This window comes from Pelodiscus sinensis, chromosome 12 (genome assembly GCF_049634645.1).
Source record: "Pelodiscus sinensis isolate JC-2024 chromosome 12, ASM4963464v1, whole genome shotgun sequence".
In the NCBI taxonomy this organism is placed as follows: Eukaryota; Metazoa; Chordata; order Testudines; family Trionychidae; genus Pelodiscus; species Pelodiscus sinensis.
The window spans coordinates 5,621,781-5,633,831 of NC_134722.1; the positions used below are offsets into that span (position 1 = coordinate 5,621,781).

Below are 12,051 nucleotides of genomic sequence, written 5' to 3' on the forward strand. Positions count from 1 at the left end.
AGGAGCATGCAAGATTATTGTTGAGATATTTTGTGTTTTTACAGAGGACATTTTTCCTTAAACCAACTTTTGAAGAGTGTTTTTAATAAAGCAAAAATAAATTTTCATCTGTAGCTGCAGTATCTAACTAATAAGATAGGACTCCTGAAGCCTTCCTAGTCCCTGCCGTACAAGTCAGTTGTGTTATTAGACGTTTCCCTCCCCCTTTACCCTTTTCTGCCCTCCAACTTACAGCTGTAGGTATGGGGTCCATGAGAAGTATATTTCTTAAAGGAATATCATCTGTCCAATTTAGCATGTGACTGTTCTCAAACTTGGTAAGATTGCCAGAAGCTGATCTACAATATGTCTAATACAACAGCATCTTTTGAATAAATTATTCATCAGTACAAATATGTTCTAGCATCTAAAAAAAGCAACCAAACCTGTGGCAGTTGTCTGTAAAGTGAGTAAGCTATGCAGTTTTACAGTGGTAATGCAAAAATTTAATGCTGAAAACCCAAAATGTTTGGTAAGAAAAACTTCAATTATTTAAGTTCTAGTGTTCGAATATATGGTGTTTTTTTTCTAAAAACAGCTAAATGGTATTCATCTGCTTTTTAGATTTTCCGTTCCAGATATGAGTCATCTCCCACTTTCAGTGCAGACAGTGAGATGTTTTTCCATAGCCCCTTAAATATAATGAAATCCTGGAACAATTATGTAGGTAAACATTGTGGCCTTTGGTGGCTAACTAAAATGCTGACAGCACTATTTTTCTGTTCATTGAATTTATACATTGTTTTCATTTTAGCTTTTAAGAGCTAAAGTATATGGACAATGGTTTGGGTTATTTTTAATCTAGATCCTGTTTTGGAGAAACATGAAAGGGTTACTCAGAGTCGGCAAATGACATGAACCAAACTGAGGAAATAGACGGGATCATGCTGAATAGTAGCCATTTGAATGGAGCCGGGGACAGAGCCCATAAATATTGAGCTTTCCATATGCTGCCAAAAAAAGTACATTTTGTACAAGGCTGCGTCATTTCTTCCTGTGATTTAATGCAGCCTTTAGGTTTCTGTGTATGATTTTAAATTAAACTAGGATCATATCATCACAACATTGCTGCTGTGATCTACGTAGTGGGCATCTATTTAGCCAGTGGCTCTAGTGAAGATTTGCTAAATCAACTGCAGAGCGCTTTCAGGTCGACTCTGGTACTCCACTGAAATAAGAGGAGTAAGGTAGTCGACAGGAGAGCATTTCATGTCAAGGCAGTGCAGTGTAGACTCCGCTGTAAGTTGACCTAAACTACATTGACTTCAGGTACATTATTCATGTAACTGGAGGAGTGTAACTTAGGTTGACTTATCTCATGTAGACAAGGTCAGGAGAGGCAGTTCTCAACAGATCAGCTCTCTGCTTCTTTATTTTATCTAGTTATGATAGGCATGTACAGAAAGGTGTAAGATGCTATTTCAGTGATCTTTGGATCTAGTGAAGAGATTGTTCCCTCAATATAACTGTCCACCCAGGAAAGTCCTCAGTTAAAATGTCACAGAGCCCTTAAGGAGAGCTGTGTAGCTTGAAAGCTTGTTTCTCTCCTCCAAAGAAGTTGGTCCAGTAAAAGACATTACCTAATCCACCTTGGAACTATCCTGGCTATAAGAGCAATACATAAAGTTCCTAGAACAATTTTACCTGCTTTACTGTTTGTGTTCACTGCCATGTTGCTAAGTACATAATTGAGTTACTGGGATACAAGTGTACTAGTCTGCATCTAAATAGAAGAATATAAGCAAGAACTTACAGGATTGATAACAGCATAATACGGTGCATTTTTATGCAGAAAAATCCAGGCACTTGGGAAAAACTCTGCATGGTCAAGTTAAGTAGTGACTTCATAATTGTCCCCAGATGAGGAGAGAATTATCCCTTGTGATTCTGTCGTCTACTGCATCTTCATGAGGACAGTTCTCTCTGCCAGAAGATCATATTACTTTTTCATGCCTTTCCACAGCTGTTATAGTCTTGCAGAGGGCTATATAAATTGTATATTAAATTATTACACAACTTGAATTCTCAGCAGATACAGACCTTGCATATGCATAGAGGCTGGCTGCAAGATCAGTTAATGTTGTGTACCTTAATTAGATGGTGATTATAAGTGGCAAGATTTTTTTTTTATTTTTACATTTCATCACTAATATAACAAAAAATATCATATTTAGGTGACTTAACTGTGGATAATTAATTCAATTTCATCCTTTTTGGAGTTGGCTTTTGCTCTTTTTGTTGTTTTTAGAGATTCTTCAAAAAAGAAAACATTGACTTGTAAGTCCATCCTCCCTTGCTCATTGTTAGGTTACCACCATTTTCGTTTTAGAGATTGTCAAAAGAGTCTTTTGGTATGCTTTACTTACTGGTGCTCTTTTTTTTCCTTATATTGATATAATTAGAGACTCTTCCTATAAGCGATGTGTATTTCTAAATTTGTCAGTTTAGAACCATCCCTAAAGGGTTTTTAAGTCTGGGCTTGATAAAGCCCTGGCTGGGTTGATTTAGTTGGGATTGGTCCTGTTTTGGTCAAAGGGCAGGATTTGATGACGTCCTGAGGTCTCTTCAGCTCTACGATTCTATGATGTATGTAATTCTTGTCGTAACGGTTTTTATAAAATCATCTCTATCAAATTTGCAGCTTTAATAAGTGATACAATGTGTATTTTTTCCTCCTCTTCATCTTGTCTTTTCTCTTTCGAAGGTAGAGATTGTGTGATTGCGTACATTTCTCCCCCTCACCTGCAAAGGACATTTCTATTTAAATACCTCACCCTTCTCATTCTGCTTCCTTAGCATTTCAAAGCATATTGGATAGCTCCTGCTTTTTGCCAGTGCTCAGGAATGGTTACTGAGTTAATGTGTGGCAAGAGTCCTTGGTGTTTTTCTTGCTGTTTGTTAAATGGAGCATAATTTAAGTCTAAAGGTTTCTTTGTCATCCTTTTAATATTTAATGATACACAACCTACCAGGTCATAAGTCGGAAAGTCTTAGTGAGTAATTATAAAATGTAGAGCCTCAGTGCTACTGTCTTCAAAGCAGAATGTTCCTGTGAGGGGACACCAAGGACAGATCCACATTGACAGTTGTTTCTCAGGCTGTATAGACTAAATCCCTATTTCGACAGAGGGATGTAAATAAGACACTTCGAAATTGCAAATGAAGCAGGGATTGAAATATCCCGCACTTCATTTGCATAATCACGTCATGGAGTTCTTTCGAAAAAGTGCCATTTTGAAAATAAACCTATGGTCTAGACGTGGTTCTTTCGAAAACGGCAGGCTTTTTCGAAAAATCCTGTAAACCACATCTAGAGCGCGGTTTTATTTTCGAAATGGTGCTTTTTCAAAAGAGTGCCATGATACAGTTATGCAAATGAAGTGCAGAATATTTCAATCCCTGAGCAGTCCTGGCTCGCACCAACTCTGGGAGCCACCCACTCTGCAGTTATGCATTTTAAATGTAGTAAGAGCCTCTGGGACATTTAAAATGGAGAGGCACAGCGTTCTGGACCAGCATGAGCTGGGACTGCTCAGTCCTGGCTTGCCCCAAGTCCAACAGCCCCTGTTCGCAGCAGCCAGCACTGGCTGTGGGCAGGGACTGCTGCGACAGCAGCCCCCGGCTGCCACGAACAGAGGCTGCTTGGCAGCAGCCTCTCCTATCCCCCCCAGCTACCTCTACTAGAGGCAGTGGGAGGGGGAGCGGCACCATAGAAGTGTTGCTGGGGGGAAATGGCTTTTAAGATGGCTTTCCCCCACTGCATCTCATACAGAGGCAGCAAGGGGGGAGGGGAAGTACACAAGTACTCCACTTGACTACCCAATAAACTTATGCTTATCAAGTAGTCGACTACTCACTAACATCCCTGTTCTCTACCCCTGCCTCCTGCTGGCCCAATGAGGGTATAGCTGTCTCCATTTCTGGTCACTTGCTTGTCCCCCTGCGGTCATTCCCCAGTATAACTCCCACCTGACACACCTCTCCCTTTCCATTTTATGAGAAACAGTTGAATTCCAGGCACTTTCCATTGTCCTGGCACAACCAAACCCTGACTACCCTTGAAGTTAGGATAAGAGGAAGCTGCCTACCAAATTTGGTGGTCCTAACTCTTACCATTTAGGAGGAGTTCTTGAACAAACAGACTGATATTTACACATTTCTAAAATATATAGTAAGGTTAACGTTTAAAAAGAAATAAATCAGGCAATGTCATCAGAGATCAATTCAGGTGATGCTTGATTTGCAAGAAGGCCCCCTGTAGGATTTTCTATTATGATGATTGACTAGTTAGGACTTGTTAAAAGGATTTCAGATGTTTAGTTTCCTAAGCTTTGTGCTAACCAGTCTGTGCTGTTTCTCATTTCACTTATTACTGAATTTACTGCACCCTTGTAAAGTACTACTAAATTGAGTGTTCTGTTCTGAAAGGTGCTGGGCCCTCTGTTCCCATCTATTTCTGCTTACTGGTCAGGTTGGCCACTTACTGTAATCTATACCAGGCATTTACATTTATTCATTTATATACAAAATGTCAACCCTTTTAAATTCTCTATGGATCCCAGGGGTCAGCATCCTATGGCTCTCGAGCCAAATATGGCTCAGTATGGATCCAAACATGGCTTTTTTCTTATTCCCAAAATACAGGCAACTTTTAAAATTGAAGATGACACATTTTTAAATTTTTGAATAAATTTGTCATTTTATGTCAAGAGAGTCTTTTTTTTGTCTTTCATCTTTAACCAGTGGTGAAAGGAAGGTGGGGCACCTGGTAAAAACCGGCTGCACTCTGGCAAGAGCTGGCTGGAACATTCTGCTCGTTTGAAGGGCCAGCTAAGGGCACACTGTAGGGGATGCGTGCATGCTCCCAACCAGGATAGTGAGATGGGCTGGTGGCAGCAGATGCCTCCATCTGGCCACGGCCACCGAGCTCCAGACCCCATCTGACTGCTGTGGTCTGTCCCTAGCTGCTGTGCTCCTGAGGCAGACCACGTGGCCCAGCCCTGGCAGCTCTGTGACTGCTGCAACTGCCCAGCCACGGTGGCCTGGCTTGGGCTCTGGCTCCTGCCGCCTGTCCAACAAGGCCCCAGTCGGGGCCCAGCCACATCTCGGTGCAGCATCCTGTCCCTTGGCCCTGATCTTGGTGCAAGCCCCATGGTCCGGCCCCCATCTGGTCACAGGAAGGGCTGGCAGCAGTCCCCCTCTTGCTGCAGCATGAGTAGGAGAGGCCACAATCCGGCTGCCGCAATCCTGGCCTGTCTCCTCATCCAGCCGCTGCTGCCTGGGTGCAGCAGCCAAGCTCTGGCCAGGTAAGGTAATCCGGGCCCGGGGCCCCCCCACATGCTCTACTTCCCACCCGCAGCACTCTGCCCTTCCTCCTGCACCTCTTACACACCCCTGCTCTTACTCCTGCACCCCTATATCCACAAACTGAATCCCCAACAGCAGCAGCAGTCCCACTTAATGAAGTCTGTGAGTACCATGTTTTGTTTATGCTATTATTAATCATCATGTGAATTATCGGTAATATTAAGTTGTATATTTTCAGTCACGCAAATGTGTATTCTTATACTGGCTCTTTGACAACTTGTTCTGAATTTTGATGTAGTTTGGCTCTTTGGTTTGAAAAGGTTTCCGAGCCCTGCTCTACGTTTAGCAGTATGTGAACTTTGTGTGCTGTGTGCAGGTGAAATAAAATGTGATGGAAACTGGATCGCAAAACTTAGCATAGTAAATTTGGCATAGCAGCAGATCCATTTATTTTTTGCTGGAATCTCATAATTCTATTGCATACAGTAATACTAACTTTAAAGAAAAGTTGTTGTGTTCTGCTACTCTCAGGATCTAGACCATAAATGGTTTTAAATGTGGGAAAATCTCTGCTTTTATTGAAAGCATGTTATTTAGGTTTGGGAGGAGAATAAAAAGAATTGTAGAGACATTTAAAACCAATAGGCTTTTTAATGAGTGTGCTTGGTTTATTCAAATTGGTTTTAAAAACTAAAGAAGTTAATTTACATTATGCACAGAGGACTATTTTTAAACTATACTTCTATTTTTCCTGGCATTCTACCACCATTTTTAGGGATTCTTTTATTTTAGAAATGTACTCCTACATGACTTTATTTTGTAAGATACTGTACTATACATTTGTTTAATAACTGTGAGCACACAATAACAACAAACATTTAATCGGCTATACTTTTTCTTGGAATGCTTCAGAGTTCCCATAAGGAAACAAAGCTTCATGAATGAAGTTAATAGATTAAGGGGACAAATTGCTATTATGATCATGTAATTTGATCTTCTGCATAACACAGGACAGAAAATATCACCTATGAGCAGTGTTTCCTGTAAGCTGGATGCTTATGCAGCCTCTCAGGAGCAATTCAAATGCCACCTAGCTGATTAGTAGAGCACCCATAGCTAGGTTTTTTGTTTCTACTGGTGGTGCCTATTCATACATGTTTTGGTGCAAAAACCAAAATGTATTCCGCACATGGATGAGGAAAATCCGCACATGGATGGAAAAGATTAGAGGGAACATTGCCCATAAGGTTTGATATTTTTTTTAAGTAGTTGACTTGTAGCTTCTCTCATCTTTAGAGTGCCAGCAGTGTACTGGATGCTGTACAATGGTGAAGACAGTCTCTGTCATTGTGAAGCTTGCAATTTCAATTGTGTATCCATAAGTTGAACCTATTTACAGATAGTCTCTACCTAGGTACTCTACTCTCATGCACGCTGAATTCATGGTTGTTTCTCTCTGAACGGCTTTCATAGAATTTGCTCTAAATAGGGAGTTCTCTATTTTGGGTGTGATTTTACCCTACAGAATCATAGGGTTAGGGACCACAAGGGTCATTTAGTCTAATCCTTGATTGCTCAGCTCTGCTGTTTTCTGTCAGATTTCCACACTCCTCTTTGCAGCCTAATTCTTCTTCTTTTGACTTTTGTCTATGTACAAAAATGTCTAAGACCTTTATCTACCACCAGTCTTTGATTTCAGAAAACATGACAGGAAATGTGTCCTGAAAAAAGCATCAGCCTATTTAAGCCATCTATGAAATTTAAAAAAAAGGAAAATCAAGCCATTGCAAATTCTGTTAAGACCTTTACAATTGCTAATTAAAGGAGACAGATGTTTGACTTTCATATACAGAGTTTAGTTTTTAAACATTGGGTTTTACCCATGTTACCCTTGCTGATATGTGCTACATTGCTTATCCTTTTGAAGTTTTGATTGCTCTGATTGCTAATCTTGAATTTTTTAAAAAACCTTAAGAACATAGGAATTGCCATCTTGCATCAAGGTAATTGGTCCATCTAGTCCAATTACCTGTCATTACCATTAGCTAGTACCAAGGCCTTAAAAGGAAGACACAAGGAACTCCGTAGTAGATTATTATGGAATGACCTGCCTCAAAAGAAGCTTCTCCCTAAACACCACCATCTTTTCTTCTCCTTCCCCCGCCCCTGCCCCTATTTGCATGGCTCATTGAAGTTATTCATATGAATTGTCTGCATACCACTAGGTGCCAAAAATAAAGCTTCCTTGCTGTATCACTACCTTAATCCCAAGCAGCAAGCCAGCTTTTGTGAGGTAGTTCAACAGTCCTACTATTAGGGTTGCCAGGTGTCCAGTATTCACCCAGACAGTCCGGTATTTTTGCCTCCTGTCCTGTAAAAAAATTCAGAAAATACCGGACACATAAAACGTCTGGTGTATTCTGATTTTTTTCCCGGTCAGGAGGCGAAAATACTGGGTGCTTACTTGGTTCCGCAGGGGAGCTACAGTATCTGGCCCGGAGCAGGAAAACAAGATGGCGGACAGACTCTGGCAGCCTGTTAGGGCCAAAAAGCCTCAAAAGCATTCTTAAAGGGAGGGCCATGCTGGGTTTTTCTTTAATTGTTTACATTTTTTTGTTTAACTCTCTTTTTTTTTTTTGGTGTTCGGTATTTTTGGTTAAACCATTTGGCAACCCTACCTACTATACTTGTCCTGGACAATTCTTATGACCCAATTGCTAGGTGTGACAGAATATGCAATATAAATATGATCCGGATGGTGAAGAGGGGGGTTTCTGGCAAGGTAAAGGTTTAAGTGTAATTTTAATGATATAGCCCAATTGAGAGACTAAGTGGTCCCTAAGGTTTTTGAGTAAACAAGACAGATTCTGTGTTGTACCCCTTTCTTTGATGCTTGATAGAGTACGACTTTTTCTTCTTGATTGATGGATTGCTCCAAGTAGTCAGTCTTCACAGCAAATTTTGAAAGATTATTAAGAAATCCAGAGCTTTAAGATAAAGAATACGGACATTTACTGGTGATTGGAGACCTAGGAATACAAATACGTGCATGGGTGACTGTCACAAGTGTTCTGGACTTATAACACTTCTAATTGCATTAACTAATTAGAAGAAGATTACTAGAAAGTTAATATCTAAATAGGAAAACTCTAAAGACAGTTGTGATATATGCAGTATAGTAGTATGACCCCTGTGTACTGAACTGCATCAAATGCTCTAGAACGGATTACATTTTACAGAATCCTGTTAAGCTGCCAGTATAGTAGAAACCACTTAATCATTTGTCTGATAAATGGTATACCTTTTTAATTGGGCTGGTTGCTAGGAATGTGTTTAGGGCACTTCATTTAATTAACTCAGAACAGTGGATAAATGACATAACTGGTGCATTTAAATAACACGCCTGGCTTTGCACGTAGCTTAGTCACTCAGGGTATGTCTACACTAGCTCGTTAGTTCGTGCTAAGTAGGCAAATGAGGGCAACCGGAGTTGCAAATGAAGCCCAGGATTTAAATCCCAGGTGCCATCATTTTTAAATCCCCCTTAGTCCGAACTAACTGCCCGTGGCTAGACGCGGCAGTTAAACGTTAATTCGAACTAAGGGGGATTTTAAAATGATGGTGCCTGGGAACATGCAAATGAAGCCTGGGATATTTAAATCCCGGGCTTCATTTGCAACTCCGGTTGCCCTCATTTGCCTACCTAGCTCAAACTAGCGAGCTAGTGTAGACATACCCTCAGGTATTTAGTTGGTATTGGCTAGCATAAGTTTCCCATTGTGCAATCTTCTATGTTTTTTCAGGCTTCCTCCCTGTTGTGTAGAGTAACTATAAAATAAATATATATTTTGTTTCTGTTCGATGTTTTTCTAAAGCAGTTTGTGAAATTAAAATGAATATCTCAGGAAGAGGTACTATGTTCTGCTGAGATTTCATTAGTGGGTGAACAGGATTCATCAGTGTACTATTTATGTTGTTTTATTAGATTCAATTCTTTTTTTCCCATAACAAATTAAGATCCCTTAGCAGTAGCTGGTCATGGCTTATCTAAACTGGGAAAATGAGTTGTGCTTGTTCACATTAGAGATTTTTTTTCTACATACGATAGTTATTTTATATTCCTAGTGTAAGCAGGGCAAGTTGTACTTTTAACATGTAAGCTTGCTTAGGTGAACAGAATTCATGGGAATATACGTACACACAAGATCATATTCAAAAACTGTCAATAACCCAACTAATAAAATGTGCACAAACATTTTACCACCATATACTGTCATGTCTTGCTTGAATTACTGTAGCATTTACTGAAATTGTTAGACAAGTTATCTGAATGAAAAAAGCAGGGAATTCAGAACAAACCTAATAGAGTAGCACTTGGTAGAAGTACCATTGTAGCTTAACAATTGAGTAAAAGAAGCAGTGAGAGATAAAAAGGCATCATTTAAAAAGTTGACGTTTAAATCCTAGTGAGGAAAATAGAAAGGAGCATAAACTCTGTCAAATGGAGTGGAAAAGTATAATTAGGAAGGCCAAAAAAGATTTTGAAGAACAGTTAGCTAAAAACTCAAAGTAATAGCAACTTTTTAAAGTACATCAGAAGCAGGAAGCCTGCTAAATAACCACTGTGGCCACTGGACAATCAAGATGTCAGAGGAGCACTCAAAGATGATAAAGTCACTGCAAAGAAATTAAATGAATTTTTTGTATCAGTCTTCATGGATGAGGATGTGAGGAAGATTCCCAAACCCGGGCTGTTCTTTGTAAGTGACATATCTGAGGGACTGTTTCAAGTTGAGGTATCATTAAAGGAGGTTTTGGAACAAATTGATAAACTAAAGAGTAATAAATTACCAAGGCCAGATGACATTCTCCCAAGAGTTCTGAAATAACTCAAATGTGAAATTGCAGAATTACTAATTGTGGTTTGTAAACTATCCTTTAATTCATCTTTGGTACTTAATGAGTGTGACACCAATTTTTAAAAAGGGCTTTAGAGGTGATCCTGGCAATTGTAGACCTGTAAGTCTAACCTCAGTACTGGGCAAATTGGTTAAAACTATAGTTAAGAACAGAACTGTCAGACACATAGATGAATATAATTTATTGGAGAAAAGTCAACATGGTTTCTATAAAGGGAAATTATGCCTCACTAATCTACTAGAATTCTTTGAGTAGGTCAACATGTGGACAAGGGGGATCCAGCAGATATAGTGTATTTAGATTTCCAGAAAGCCTTTGACAAGGTCCCTCACCAAAGGCTCTTAAGTATAGTAAGCTGTTGTGGGATAAGAGGGAAAGTCCTCTCATGGATTGATAACAGGTTAATTTGTCCAGGCATGGATCCTCTCCATTGTGAAAACTGACCATTTATTCCTACCCTTTGTTTCCTTTCTTTTAACCAGGTATCAGTCCAGGAAATATCCTTCCCTTTTTTCCCCCATAACAACTTACTTTACATAGCTTTTGGTGAGGAAACTTTTCAAAGATTTTTCTGGAAATCTAACTACACTATCTGCTGGATCCCCTTTATCCACATTAGGGATGTTAAATATTGAGTAATTGACTAATCAATCATTTTGCATCAACTATTCAATTAGTCAGTAGGGCACTTCTACCTTTGAAGTGTAGCAACAGCCTTAGGACAATTGCTACACTGCAAAGGCAAAACTGCTGCATGGAACCCAGGTCAGCTGGGGACTCCCCATCTGGCCCCCAGGCTCCATGTGGCACTGCCACTTGGAAACGCTGTGGGGAGCCTGGCATCAGGCTCCACGCGGCGTTTCAAAGCAGCAGTGCCACACGGAGCCCAGGATCGGCAGGGGAGTCCCCAGCTCATCCCAGGCTCCAGATAGCGTTACTGCTTTGAAACGCCATGTGCAATCTGCGGACACCCCAGCTGGCCCTGGGCTGTACGTGGCATTTCAAAGCAGCAGCACTGCGTGGAGCCCAGGGTCTGGCCCCAAGCTCCACGTGGCGCTGTTGCTTTGACTTACTCCCTCCTTTCCTGCCTTAAAAGCTGGCTCCCCATGAACACTGGCTCTGCCTTCCTCCCCTGCACATTGCTGCCTCTATCCAAGGCAGCAGTGGGGTGGGGGATGCTGCTCCACAGATGCCCACGCAGCCTCTGTCTATGGGGAGCTCAGACTCACGTGGACAGGGGCTGCTGCCACCCTGCACTGCTGCCTCTGATAAAGTGTGGCAGCAGGGGGGAGCCAGTTTTTAAACCAGCTCCCCTTGTGGACTGGATCCCGCCTGCCACCCTATGCTGCTGCTTCTGATAGAGAGGCAGCAGTGCAGGTTGGCAGAGGGCTCCTTGGGGGTAGGGCAGGGAGCGCACTGGCCGCTGGATCTGCCCTTGGGGGCTATTGAATAATTGTATAACAGATAAGATTTGATGCAGGTACATGCTATCTACCATCCCTAATGGTTACATGTTCTGTTCATTCCCTCTAGGGCACCTGGCATTGGCCAGTGTCGGCAGACAGGATACTGGGCTAGACAGACCTTTGGTCTGACCCACTATGGCCATTCTTATGTTCTTAGTCCAATTCTAAATGGCTTCTCTTTCCTCTGTCAATCTGGGAAACTGTGTATTTTGGAAAAGTTTACCTTCGTCCTTCAAATTTGTTTCTACCTTAACTTGATGCAGTTTTACCCAGCAAATTATGATCCGTTTAGTTAATGTCAACTCTAAAGTTGCTTCCA

The 12,051-nt window shown here is 41.0% G+C and overlaps 1 protein-coding gene across 2 annotated transcripts in view; it reads left to right on the forward strand.

Moving 5' to 3' along the window:
- Positions 1-12,051, forward strand: part of ZCCHC14 (zinc finger CCHC-type containing 14) — a 111,143-nt gene that overhangs the window by 65,924 nt on the left and 33,168 nt on the right. The window lies entirely within an intron of this gene.